Below are 12,104 nucleotides of genomic sequence, written 5' to 3'. Positions count from 1 at the left end.
ACTTTATTAATTGCATCAGAAACATTTCTAAATACCTGGCTTTGATTAGCAGTTGAATAGATTTATTAATTTTATTTCTGTTAGGCTCATTTGATTGCTGTGAAAAAAGGTTCAAGTTATTTCAAATCTCTGCCACTGCCTCTGCAAAACACATGCAATGAACAAGAGCTTAAAATGGTGCAGTGTTCAACCACTCTGTATTATTGTATTATTAAAATCTGCTGATGTCATGGATGACTGCTGCACAAATCTCTACCCTTAGGTGAGGTGCTGAGCCATTTTTACTATCATTGTATTATTAAACATGGCTTCTACACACATCACATCTCTACTCTTAGCCCAGCAGAGCTGTGAGGTGGCTCTGAATTTCCTCTGTCCTGAGTTGACCCAGTTCTGCTGACCTCTGTGTGCCTCATGGGGTGGGATGTCATTTTCACTATAGTGGACCCTGTTCCTTTTTGCTGATTGTTATAAATTGTCTCTAGCCATTCACGGTTGTTTTCAGATGAGGATTTTTAATCAACAGTACTTCACAGGCAGTTTGTCCCCTCCAATATCTGCTACTGGGATGTTGGCAGTTATTCAAGGCCTGGGCATGGCTTTCTTCTTCTGTGCTCTCCTGCTTCCTCCTCATGTCCCCCTTGACTGGCACTCACCTCCTTACCAGTGCCCCCCACCCCCGCGACCCCTGTGATCTGCCCTCAGCAGTGACAACATGACGGGTGGTCATTTCTTCGTGAGAGAGAGGGTTAATTTCCTGATTGGAATCTGGAGATTGTTCCATATTGGAAAAGGCAACAGAGGGGCGAGGACACTTCTTGGGTCACATCGTGGAGCACCCCCTATGGCTGCAGGATTCTGGATTGTTAGTGCTCCTTTTTCTACATCATGCCACTTATTCAGATTTAGTCCCTGGTCACTTTGACTAGGTTTTCCTGGCAGCTCAGAGGTAAAGAATCTGCCTGCAATGCAACAGTCTTGGGTTCAATCCCTGGGTGGGGAAGATCCCCAGGAGAAGGGAATGGCAACCCACTCCAGTTTTCTTGCCTGAAGACTCCCATGGACAGAGGAGCCTGGCAGTCTATAGTCGATGGGGTCACAAAGAGTTGAACGCGACTTAGTGGTTAATGGCTTCCTGGGTAGCTCAAATGGTAAAAAATCTGCCTGCAATGAGGGAAACCTGGATTCAGTTCCTGAGTCGGGATGATCCCCTGGAGAAGGGCATGGCAGCTCACTCCAGTATTCTTGCCTGGAGAATTCCATGGACAGAGGAGCCTGGTGGGCTCCAGTCCATGGGTCGCAAAGAGTTGGATATGACCGAGTGACTAAGGGTCAAGGCAGCAGCAGTCTTGTGAATGAGCGAGTGAAGTCGCTCAGTCATGTCCTACTCTTTTCGACCCCACAGACTATAGCCTGCCAGGCTCCTCTGTCCATGGGATTTTCAGGCAAGAATACTGGAGTGGGTTGCCATTTCCTCCTCCAGGGGATCTTCCCCACCCAGGGATAGAACCTGGGTCTCCCACATTGCAGGCAGACTCTCTACTGTCTAAGCCACCAGCAAAGAACTAACTTCCCTAGTGACTAACACTAGTGACTAAACCACCACCACTTCAACTAATAAAATGTTTCACATGTGCTTTGAGCAGCCTTCTAAGAACGGAGAATTATCATCCTCACCATGACCATCACAAACACACACATAAACTTTTACACACTCAATTTTTAACTCACTTGGGCTTCCCAGGTGGTGCTAGTGGTAAAGAATCCCCCTGTCAATGCAGGAGATGCAGGCAGGTTTGATCCCTCGATCAGGAAAACCCCCTGGACAAGGGCAGGGCAACCCACTCCAATATTCTTGCCTGGAGACTCCCATAGCCAGAGGAGCCTGGTGGGCTACAGTTCATGGGGTCACAAAGAGTCGGACACAGTGGAAGCGACTTAACACACACGCATGCACACCCCCCTTTTGCAGGTGAGACTGAGGCAGACAGAGGTTAACTCAGTTGTCCAAGGTCACAAGACTATGAGTGATGGAGTGTGAGACGAATGAAGGCAGTGTGAAGCCCCGGTAGATGCTGAGGCGCCATCCACAGGTCCTGCTTTGGATCTTGAATCTTGAACAACGTGCTTCTGGACTTTTTGAAGCGGCCAACAGAGTTAGAGCTTCCGAAGTAGAAAAAACCTAATCATTTATTGGGAAATTAACTGTATCTTTTGCTTTGCAGGGGAATAAAAAAGGCCAGAAATTGAGCTGTAAGGTGAGTTTTCTGGTCAAGATTTATTTTTCATTCTCTCTGCACTTTTTGCTAGACTGAGGAAGAAAAAGAACTCAGAACGGTGGCTACCTGTTGGTCTCTCTTGAGCAGCTATCTAGAAAATGGGAAAAGTTGCTTTATGTAGCTTCAACATCTCCAAGAACTCCTAGAATTTTTCCAAATGGTGCTTTGGGAAATAAAAATGTAGAAACGGGAAAACAAGACTACATTCCTGAAACCTTTCAGCATGAGAAACTTGTTACTGAATCACGTTTGTTAGCCAAAACGCTCGTGCTGAGGTTTTTCAGCAAACAGGAGGGTTTATTCAAAAGGGTGCCGAAGGAGGAAACTGGAGAAAAAATCCCAAATCTGCACTCCCAAAGGCAACAGGCTGGGGTTATTTATGGGATAATGAATAACGGAGCAGGGTGGTCCAAGGCATACGGAGCACGGAGAGAGGTGATTGGAAGGTGTGGTAATTGACATTCAGCTCAGGCGTAACTAGGTTACTGGCATCTGCAAATTCAAAAGGTCACTAGGAGGACCCGCGCATGCCCAGTTGGCGGGTGGGTGGTCCAAACTGGTCTTAACCAGCTCAATTAGAATTGGATGCCCATGACTTCAAGTTGCTGGAAAAGAATCTGGCAGATATCTTACTCTCTAGACCGTAAAATCCTTGAAGGACTTGTGAGTTTTGTAGCAGCAATGAAAACGACCTTGATTAGTGAAGGCAGATTACAGGTGAAATGGATTTAACCCACGATTTCAAAATCAGGGAGAACTTTCTGGCAACGCCGCTCATCCCTACTCAGACCCTTCCAAGCCTAACATGAACGTTGATGAAATTTAAATTTTGGCCAAGGTGGAACAAACAGAATGAACAAAACAGACTTTCGAAAATCGCAGTTTGTAATTTTAAGCAGTGTTAAATGTAGTCTCCCAGAAGAGAGAACTAGCTTGTGCTGTAGCTTGAGGATTTTATGCCGAGCAGGCATTTTCAGTGGAATCCATTTTTTAGAATAGGAATAGCTTGCTGATGATTATCCTGGATATTCTTCCTGTGTACTCATTGGGTAGAATTCTTGGCATCTGAAATATCTTGGCCGGAGCATGAAATCTTTGCTTCTCTCCTTCACATCTTACTCAGTTCATTTCAGTCAGTCATGTCCGACTCTGCGACCCCGTGGACTGCTACACGCTAGGCCTCCCTGTCCATCACTAACTCCTGGAGTTTACTCAAATTCATGTCCATTGAGTCAATGATGCCCTCCAACCATCTTATCCTCTGTTGTCCCCTTCTCCTCCTACCTTCAACCTTTCCCAGCATCAGGGTCTTTTCAAATGAGTCAGTTCTTCCCATCACGTGGCCAAAATATTGGAGTTTCAGCTTCAGCATCAGTCCTTCCAATGAATATTCAAGGCTGATTTCCTTTAGGATGGACTGGTTGGATCTCCTTGCAGTCCAAGGTACTCTCAAGAGTCTTCTCCAACACCACAGTTCAAAAGCATTGAATTCAGCATTCAGCTTTCTTTATAGTCCAACTCTCACATCCATACATGACTATTGGAAAAACCATAGCTTTGACTAGAGGGAACTTTGTTGTCAAAGTAATGTCTCAGCTTTATCTAATAGTAAGATTGAAACAATTCAACAGCTATTTATATTCCAGATATAGAAATTACTAAAACCCACATTCTTTCTGTTTTAAAAAGTTTTTTCTTGTATCCATCTGCAGAGCAATATTGAATTCTTTTTTCTTTGCCCTTCTCTCTTCCCTGCTTTGGGTAAAAAAATATCTTACACTTTTCTAAATCAAAGGACTTGACAAGCTAAACTGAAGGTATCCTATAATTTCATATCATATTTTTTATATAAGCAATGGAAATTTCTTTTTTTAAAATTTCGTTTTTAAAATTAATTTTTATTGGAGTCTAGTCTGGGCTTCCCAGGTGGCACTAGTGGTAAAGAACCTGCCAGCTAATGCAGGAAACAAGAGATGAGAGTTTAGTCTCTGGATTGGGAAGATCCTTTGGAAAAGGAAATGGCAACCCACTCCAGTCTTCTTGCCTAGAGACTCCCATGGACAGAGGAGCCTGGAGGGCAACAGTCTGTAGGGTCTCGAAGAGTTAGACACGACTGAAGTGACTTAGTGCTAGCTTGGAGTCTATTCTACAGTACAGCAAAATGAGTCAGCTACACAGATACATATATACCCTCTGTTTTGGATTTCCTTCCAATTTGTCATATCATGTTTTGAATAACCTCTTTAAAAGGTCTTCAATTAAAAGTCTAAATAATATTTTATTTGGTCTGGTTTATATATGTCATTGTTCCAAATACTCCCAAATATCTTTGATTGTATAGACATATGTTGAGTCTAACAGGATGCTTTTTCTGTTGCCACCACACTGTAAATTTTACTTCGTCTTTCTTTTGTACCACAGACATTTGTGGAATGCCAGACACCATTCTGGGCTCTCAGGACACAGAAGTGGGTAAGTCACCTTGCACTGTGCATTATAATTTTAACCATATTTTTGCACACGTTATCTTGCTTAAATTTTATTATACCCTTGTGAAATAGACTGGGGAAAAGGTGATATCTTGATTTGGTAGATGTGAAAATGGAGGCATTTACCTGTTATGATAAACCAGCTAATGAATGGATTATCATGGTTCATCTAATTCATTCATTCAAATGCCAAACTTGTCTATTTGTTGTCACATGAGGCAAGGTCATGACCACCAGGAGTCCTGAAGAATAAATATAAGGAATATGATTGAGATTCATACAGACACAGACATACTTGCACCAGAACTGAAGTATACCCATTCCCGGTGGCCCACTGCATGATCTCCTGGTCTTGTTGTCTGTGGCATAACATGGCATGGCAAATCGGATGGATTGAGGCTTCCTGTTTTTTTATATAAAAAAACTTAGCCATGTTCCAGGACCATGTACCACACCAGCTCTATGCAGCATATGGTGGAGCAGACACTTGCCAAGCATGCCTCTCCCTTCCTGACTTGCCTAGCCTGGAAACAACCTTCTCCTGAGAGTCATTTGATTCATTTCCTTCTAGCTTTTGTTCAAATCCACCTTCTCCAAGAGACATGTGCAGACTATTCTACTGAAAGCTCCCGCCCCAGCAGGAACAGCTGCTGCTGCTTCTTATCCTGAGATTTTTTTCCTCGCTCCCCCCAGTTAGAATATATGTTCATTTACAGCAGAGATTTTTGTCTGTTTACTTAACTGATAGATCTCAAATATCTGGAAGGGTGCTTGATAGACTATAAGCACTCAATACAGGTGACTGACAGAACTCTCAGAAGTGAATATTTCTCAGCTACATAAACAGGTTAGATAATTCAATAAAAACACCACCATCACCCCCAAAACATTATTGAAACATACTTTTCTTTTTTCTTTAAATTCCGTGAGCCACAAATCAGTTCTTTCTGCACTTGACACCACTCAGTTCTGCCATAGCATACTTCTCTAAATGAATCACTCTAAAATTTCCCTGTTGCTTGTTGAGTTTTTTCCACATCTTTTTCTGCTGGATTATTATTCTGATACCTGGGAAATAAAATTCTTGTAACTTTTGTTAAACATTTTTTCTGTTTCTTACAAAGTGGTTTTCATCCACAAGTCCTAGGCTCTTTCCATCTATGATTAATATAGATTCAGAAAAGAGAGTTAGTTCAACACATACAAGGGTCTGGCTCCAGTGATGCCCCTACTGACCCTGACCTTGAGCAAGCCCTTCAACTTCGATAATAAAAGAAGAGGGTTGAATGACGTGATATATAATCTGCTTCTCCACATTTACAGCATATTGTAATAAAGAAATATAACTTCTTTATGTAATATAATAATTTGATAATAATTTAATGTAATAACAAATAATAAAATAAAACATTTCTTTTCACATTTCTCACCCTAAGATTTCTCTCCTTCCACATTTCTTTAAGCCTGAACATGTTTGGTGATTGACTTGAATTCTGGGTGCATCCTAGAGAACTATAGGTAAATTACTTTCCCTCCCAAGTAATCTGAATTGGCTTAAATCCCTCAAAATGACTGTCTCAAAGGAAACAAACATTCCAGGATTTTGAGAAGAGGGTGGTGGGGATATAGTTAAGCTAGGATTTATTGTCATGGTGGTATTTTGCCTAAGTGATTTCATCAGCCTGAAGAGGAAAATATCAGGCTGAACCATACGAAATACATTTAGGTCAAAAATAAGCTTCACAGGGTACACCCCACATGTACCTGTGTAGCACTATTCATGATACAAAAACAGTTTGAAACTTAATCTTCACAGAGAGGCACCCTCCGAGTCCATTGTCATTTCTCAGGGGCTGAGTTTGCAGGAAGGTTATTATTGGGAGTATGAAGATACAAGGGCTCAAGTGACTGTCAGTCTGAGTTGAAGTGCTGTGTCTCCAGGTAGCACGTCCACTGGGGTCACGGCATCGCCTCTCCTTCATGCTTCCTAACAGAAGGGAAGTGCTGACTATGCAGATGAATAAACGTCCGTGCCTTCACCTGGCCCTGAACACCCCTCCTGGTTCCTCTGTGTTGTGCTCTGAGAGAGTAAATAAATGCGTGCAGTTATTATGAGGAACTGACAGGGCAAAAGGGTTTCCTGCACACTCATCAGATCCTGGCCCTTGCAGGAGTCAGCTTTCCCAAGCAGGGGATGTGTCCAAACACGTGTCTCCATGTCCTCTTGGCCCTTTCCTTTTCCTTTGTTAGGGCAAATCTTTCCAGGCAGCAAACTTTCTTTTTTTGTGATTTTGTTTTTCCTTTCTGTGGAGGCCAGTCAGCAGGTCCTGCTTTAGGCAAAATTGTAAAGTAGGCAGAGTTTCTCTTTGGCTTCCGCCTTCCCTCCCCGTCACCATCTCATGCCCCCCACTTCATCCGTTCCATCGACCAGTCTTAACTGGATGTTGTTCTCCATCCTCAGGGCATGTTTCTGATTGGGATGTTATTTCAAGATAATATCCTAATTCTTAGTTAGAATTCATTATTTTTTTGAAAAGATTTTTTTGATGTGGACCATTTAAACATTTATTGAATTGGCTACAACATTGCTTCTGTTTTATATTACATATATTTTTTTTTTTTGGCCCTGAGGCATGGAGGATTTTAGTTCCCTGACAGGGATCAAACCTTCACACTCTGCATTGGAAGGTGAAGTGCTAATCGCTGGACTGCCAGGCCAATCCCTAGCATTCAGTATTAATCAATTAGTTAGTCAGTCAGTGCAGTCATTCTGTCGTGTCCAGCTCTCTGTGACCCCATGGACTGCAGCATGCCAGGCCTCCCTGTCCATCACTAACCCCTGAAGTTTACTCAAACTCATGCCCATTGAGTCAGTGATGCCATCCAACCATCTCATCCTCTGTTGTCCCTTTCTCCTCCTGCCTTCAGTCTTTCCCAGCATCAGGGTCTTTTCAAATGAGTCAGTTCTTCACATCAGGTGGCCAAAGTATCAGAGTTTTAGCTTCAGCATCAGTCCTTCCAATGAATACTCAGGACTGATTTCCTTTAGGATGGACTGGTTGGATTTCCTTGTAGTCCAAGGGACTCTCAAGAGTCTTCTCCAACACCACAGTTCAAAAGCATCACTTCTTCAGCACTCAGCTTTCTTTACAGTCCTACTCTCACATCCATACGTGACCACTGGAAAAACCATACCTTTGACTAGACAGACCTTTGTTTGCAAAGTAATGTCTCTGCTTTTAAATATGCTCTCTAAGTTGGTCATAACTTTTCTTCCAAGGAACAAGCATCTTTTAATTTCATGGCTGTAGTCACCACCTGCAGTGATTTTGGAGCCCCCAAAATAAAGTCTCTCACTGTTTCCATTGTTTCCCCATCTATTTGCCAAGAAGTAATGGGACTGGATGCTGTGATCTTAGTGTTCTGAATGTTGAGTTTTAAGCTAGCTTTTTAACTCTCCTCTTTCACTTTCATCAAGAGGCTCTTTAGTTCTTCTTCACTTTCTGCCAAAAGGGTGGTGTCATCTGCATATCTGAGGTTATTGATATTTCCCTCAGCAATCCTGGTTCCAGCTTGTGCTTCTTCCAGCCCAGCGTTTCTCATGATGTACTCTGCATAGAAGTTAAATAAGCAGAGTGACAATATACAGCCTTGACATATTTGTTTTCCTATTGGGAACCAGTCTGTTGTTCCATGTCCAGTTCTAACTGTTGCTTCTTGACCTGCATACAGATTTCTCAAGAGGCAGGTCAGGTGGTCTGGTATTCCCATCTTTTCAGAATTTTCCACAGTTTATTGTGATCCACACAGTCAAAGGCTTTGGCATAGTCAATAAGGCAGAAAGAGATGTCTTTCTGGAACTCTCTGCTTTTTCTATGATCCAGTGGATGTTGGCAATTTGATCTCTGGTTCCTCTGCCTTTTCTAAATCCAGCTTGAACATCTGGAAGTTCACGGTTCACGTGAATCGTACTGTTGAAGCCTGGCTTGGAGAATTTTGAGCATTACTTTACTAGCGTGAGAGATGAGTGCAATTGTGCAGTAGTTTGAGCATTCTTTGGCATTGCCGTTCTTTGGGATGAGAGTGAAAACTGAACTTTTCCAGTCTTGTAGCCACTGCTGAGTTTTCCAAATTTGCTGGCATATTGAGTGCAGCACTTTCACAGCATCATCTTTTAGGATTTGAAATAGCTCCACTGGAATTTCATCACGTCCACTAGCCTCATTTGTAGTGATGCTTCCTAAGGCCCACTTGACATCGCATTCCAGGATGTCTGGCTCTAGGTGAGTGATCATACCATCGTGGTTATCTGGGTCATGAAGATCTTTTTTGTATAGTTCTTCTGTGTATTCTTGCCACCTCTTCTTAGTATGTTCTGCTTCTGTTAGGTCCATACCATTTCTCTCCTTTATTGAGCCCATCTTTGCATGAAATGTCCCCTTGGTATCTCTAATTTTCTTGAAGAGATCTCTAGTCTTTCCCATTCTGTTGTTTTCCTCTATTTCTTTGCATTGATCACTGAAGAAGGCTTTGTTTTCTCTCCTTGCTATTCTTTGGAACTCTGCATTCACTAGTTGGTAGCTGGTGTTAATTATTTAGTATTTACATAATAAGTTTTGATATTTACTTGATCATCATGAGCATTTATCCTCCTAAATGTTCAACAGTTATTTTTGTTTCTCTTCTTTTCCTCTCCATTGGTAGAACCAGCCATTCCTATTGATCCTGTCTTCCCTAGTGGCTCAGATGGTAAAGAATCTGCCTACAATACAGAAGACCTGGATTCGATCCCTCGGTCAGGAAGATCCCCTGGAGAAGGAAACATCAACCCACTCCAGTATTCTTGCTTGGAGAATTCCATGGACAGAAGAGCCTGGGAGGCTACAGTCCATGGGGTTGCAAAGAGTCAGACATGACTGAGTGACTGTCACTTTTCATTCCTTTTCCATAAGTAGACTCCTAGCATAAATCTGAACACTTCTCTTCATCCTCACCTCTCTCACCTTGCTTCATGCTGCCATCATCTTTTGCCTACATTATCATAGTACCATCGTAACACCCTACTTGACCTCCCTCCTCCCCCCTTTGCCCCCTAATCCATTTTTTGAACAGCAGTCAGAATGACCTTTTAAGCATATAAGACCAAGTTTTCCCAGCTTAAAACTCTTGAATGACTTGCCATCACATTTTCTACCAAGCCCCAACTTATTCCTGTGGCCTTGGGTCCTAGCTGATTTGGTCTCTGGTCTTTTCTGTGGCTTCCCTTGCAGCTCAGTTGGTACAAAATCTGCCTGCAATGCAGGAGACCTGGGTTCAACTCCTAGGTCGGGGAGATCCCCTGGAGAAGGAAATGGCACCCCACTCCAGTGTTCCTGCCTGGAGAATCCTATGGGCAGAGGAGCCTGGTGGGATGCAGTCCATGGTGTCACAAGAGTTGGACACGACTTAGCAACTAAACAACCACCACCACTTCTCTCTGGCCTTGTCCTGAAGCACTCTCTAATGCACTCTGCTGCACCCCTCCTGCCTTATTCTGTGTCGTCCACACCTCAAGTTTGTTCCCCTCTTTGGCATTTTTCAAATGCTATTCCTCTGCCTGGACTGTGCTTCTCTCTGATTTTTGCACAGTTGACTTTTTCTTGTCATCACCCCTCGAGGTCATCACGGAGCCCCAAGCTGAGCTCCAGGGCTATACAACAGGTTCCCACTAGCTCTCTATTTTACATCTGGTAGAGAAGGCAATGGCACCCCACTCCAGTACTCTTGCCTGGAAAATCCCCTGGATGGAGGAGCCTGGTAGGCTGCAGTCCATGGGGTCGCTAAGAGTCAGACACGACTGAGTGACTTCACTTTCACTTTTCACTTTCATGCATTGGAGAAGGACATGGCAACGCACTCCAGTGTTCTTGCCTGGAGAATCCCAGGGACGGGGGAGCCTGGTGGGCTGCCGTCTATGGGGTCACACAGGGTCGGACACGACTGAAGCGACTTAGCAGCAGCAGCAGCAGTATGTATATGGCAGTGCTATTCTCTCAGTTTGTCCCACCCTCCCCTCCCCACACTGTGCATCAGTTCTTATTGGAATGTCACTTACAGAGAAGCTGCCCCTGATCACCTAAGCAGGACAGTCATCTAGACACTGTGTTACACCAGTCCACTTTGGTTCTCCACCTAGTACTTATCCCATGTGACAGTATCTTATTTGTTACTGGTTCTCTTTCCCTCACTGGAATGAAAGCTCCCTGAAAGCAATTTACCCTAGGCATTTCCCCAGTGCCTAGAACAGTGCCTGATACATAGTAGACAAATAGCAAATTAAATTTTTGTTGAATGAATTTGTAAGTATTAATGTGCCTGGTTCTTAACTTAATCTTCTCAAAATTCCTTTGAGAAAAGTACTATTATTTTTTTTGTTTTACAAATCAAAAGGACAGAGGCAAGTAGAGCTCTTTAAAGAAGGCTGGATATATAACTTGTAGGGTCCAGTGCAAAATGGAAATGCAGGACCCTTTCTTAAAAATTAGTAAGAATTTTTAAGATAGAGACAGCTGGGCAGAGTAAGGAGTTTTTAGAGAGCTGGAAAAGGCATCTTGAGTAGGGCTCACAGGGTAATCCTCACTGAAAAGGTGAAATGTGAGAAAGACTCAGGGTTGCTGAGGGGATTTGCTGAGTGGATAGTCAAGAGTAGCATTGCAGATACAGGGAACAGCAGGAGAAATGGTCCATAAGTGGAAGTGGTCATGGGAGATGGAAAGTAAAAGTCTCAGTGAAGATTCTGGAAAATGTTGGAGGGTTCTGAGTAGAGGAAAGATGTGGCTTTGTCAGGAAACTATCATTTCAGCTGCTGTGCTGAGAATAGATCTTGGAGGAGCAAGTGGGAAGGCTTCCGACAGGTATTGCAACAACCAGACAAAAGATGATGGTGGCTTTAACCGTGGTGGAGCATGGAAGTGGTGAGAAGGAGTCAGACTCTTGCTCTATTTCCCAAGGAGGATGAACAGAATTTATTAATAGTTTGCATGGGAGGCAAGTAAGAAAGAGAAGAGTCAAGGATGATTTCGATGCTTTTGACATGAGTAATTCAAAGAATAAGGTTGCTATCCTTTGGAATAGGAGGGTATGAGTAAAGCAGGATTTTGTAGGGGATATTGAGAAATTCAGGCTTCCCAGTTGGTGCTGGTGGTAAAGAACCTGTCTACCAGCAGGAGATTTAATAGATGTGGGTTCGATCCTGAGTTGGGAAGATCCCCTGGAGGAGGGAATGGCAACCCACTCCAGTATTCTTGCATGGAGAATCCCATGGACAGAGAAGCCTGGCAGGCTATGGTCCACAGGG

This window comes from Ovis aries, chromosome 3 (assembly GCF_016772045.2).
Source record: "Ovis aries strain OAR_USU_Benz2616 breed Rambouillet chromosome 3, ARS-UI_Ramb_v3.0, whole genome shotgun sequence".
NCBI lineage: Eukaryota > Metazoa > Chordata > Mammalia > Artiodactyla > Bovidae > Ovis > Ovis aries.
This window is presented reverse-complemented; position numbering follows the sequence as displayed.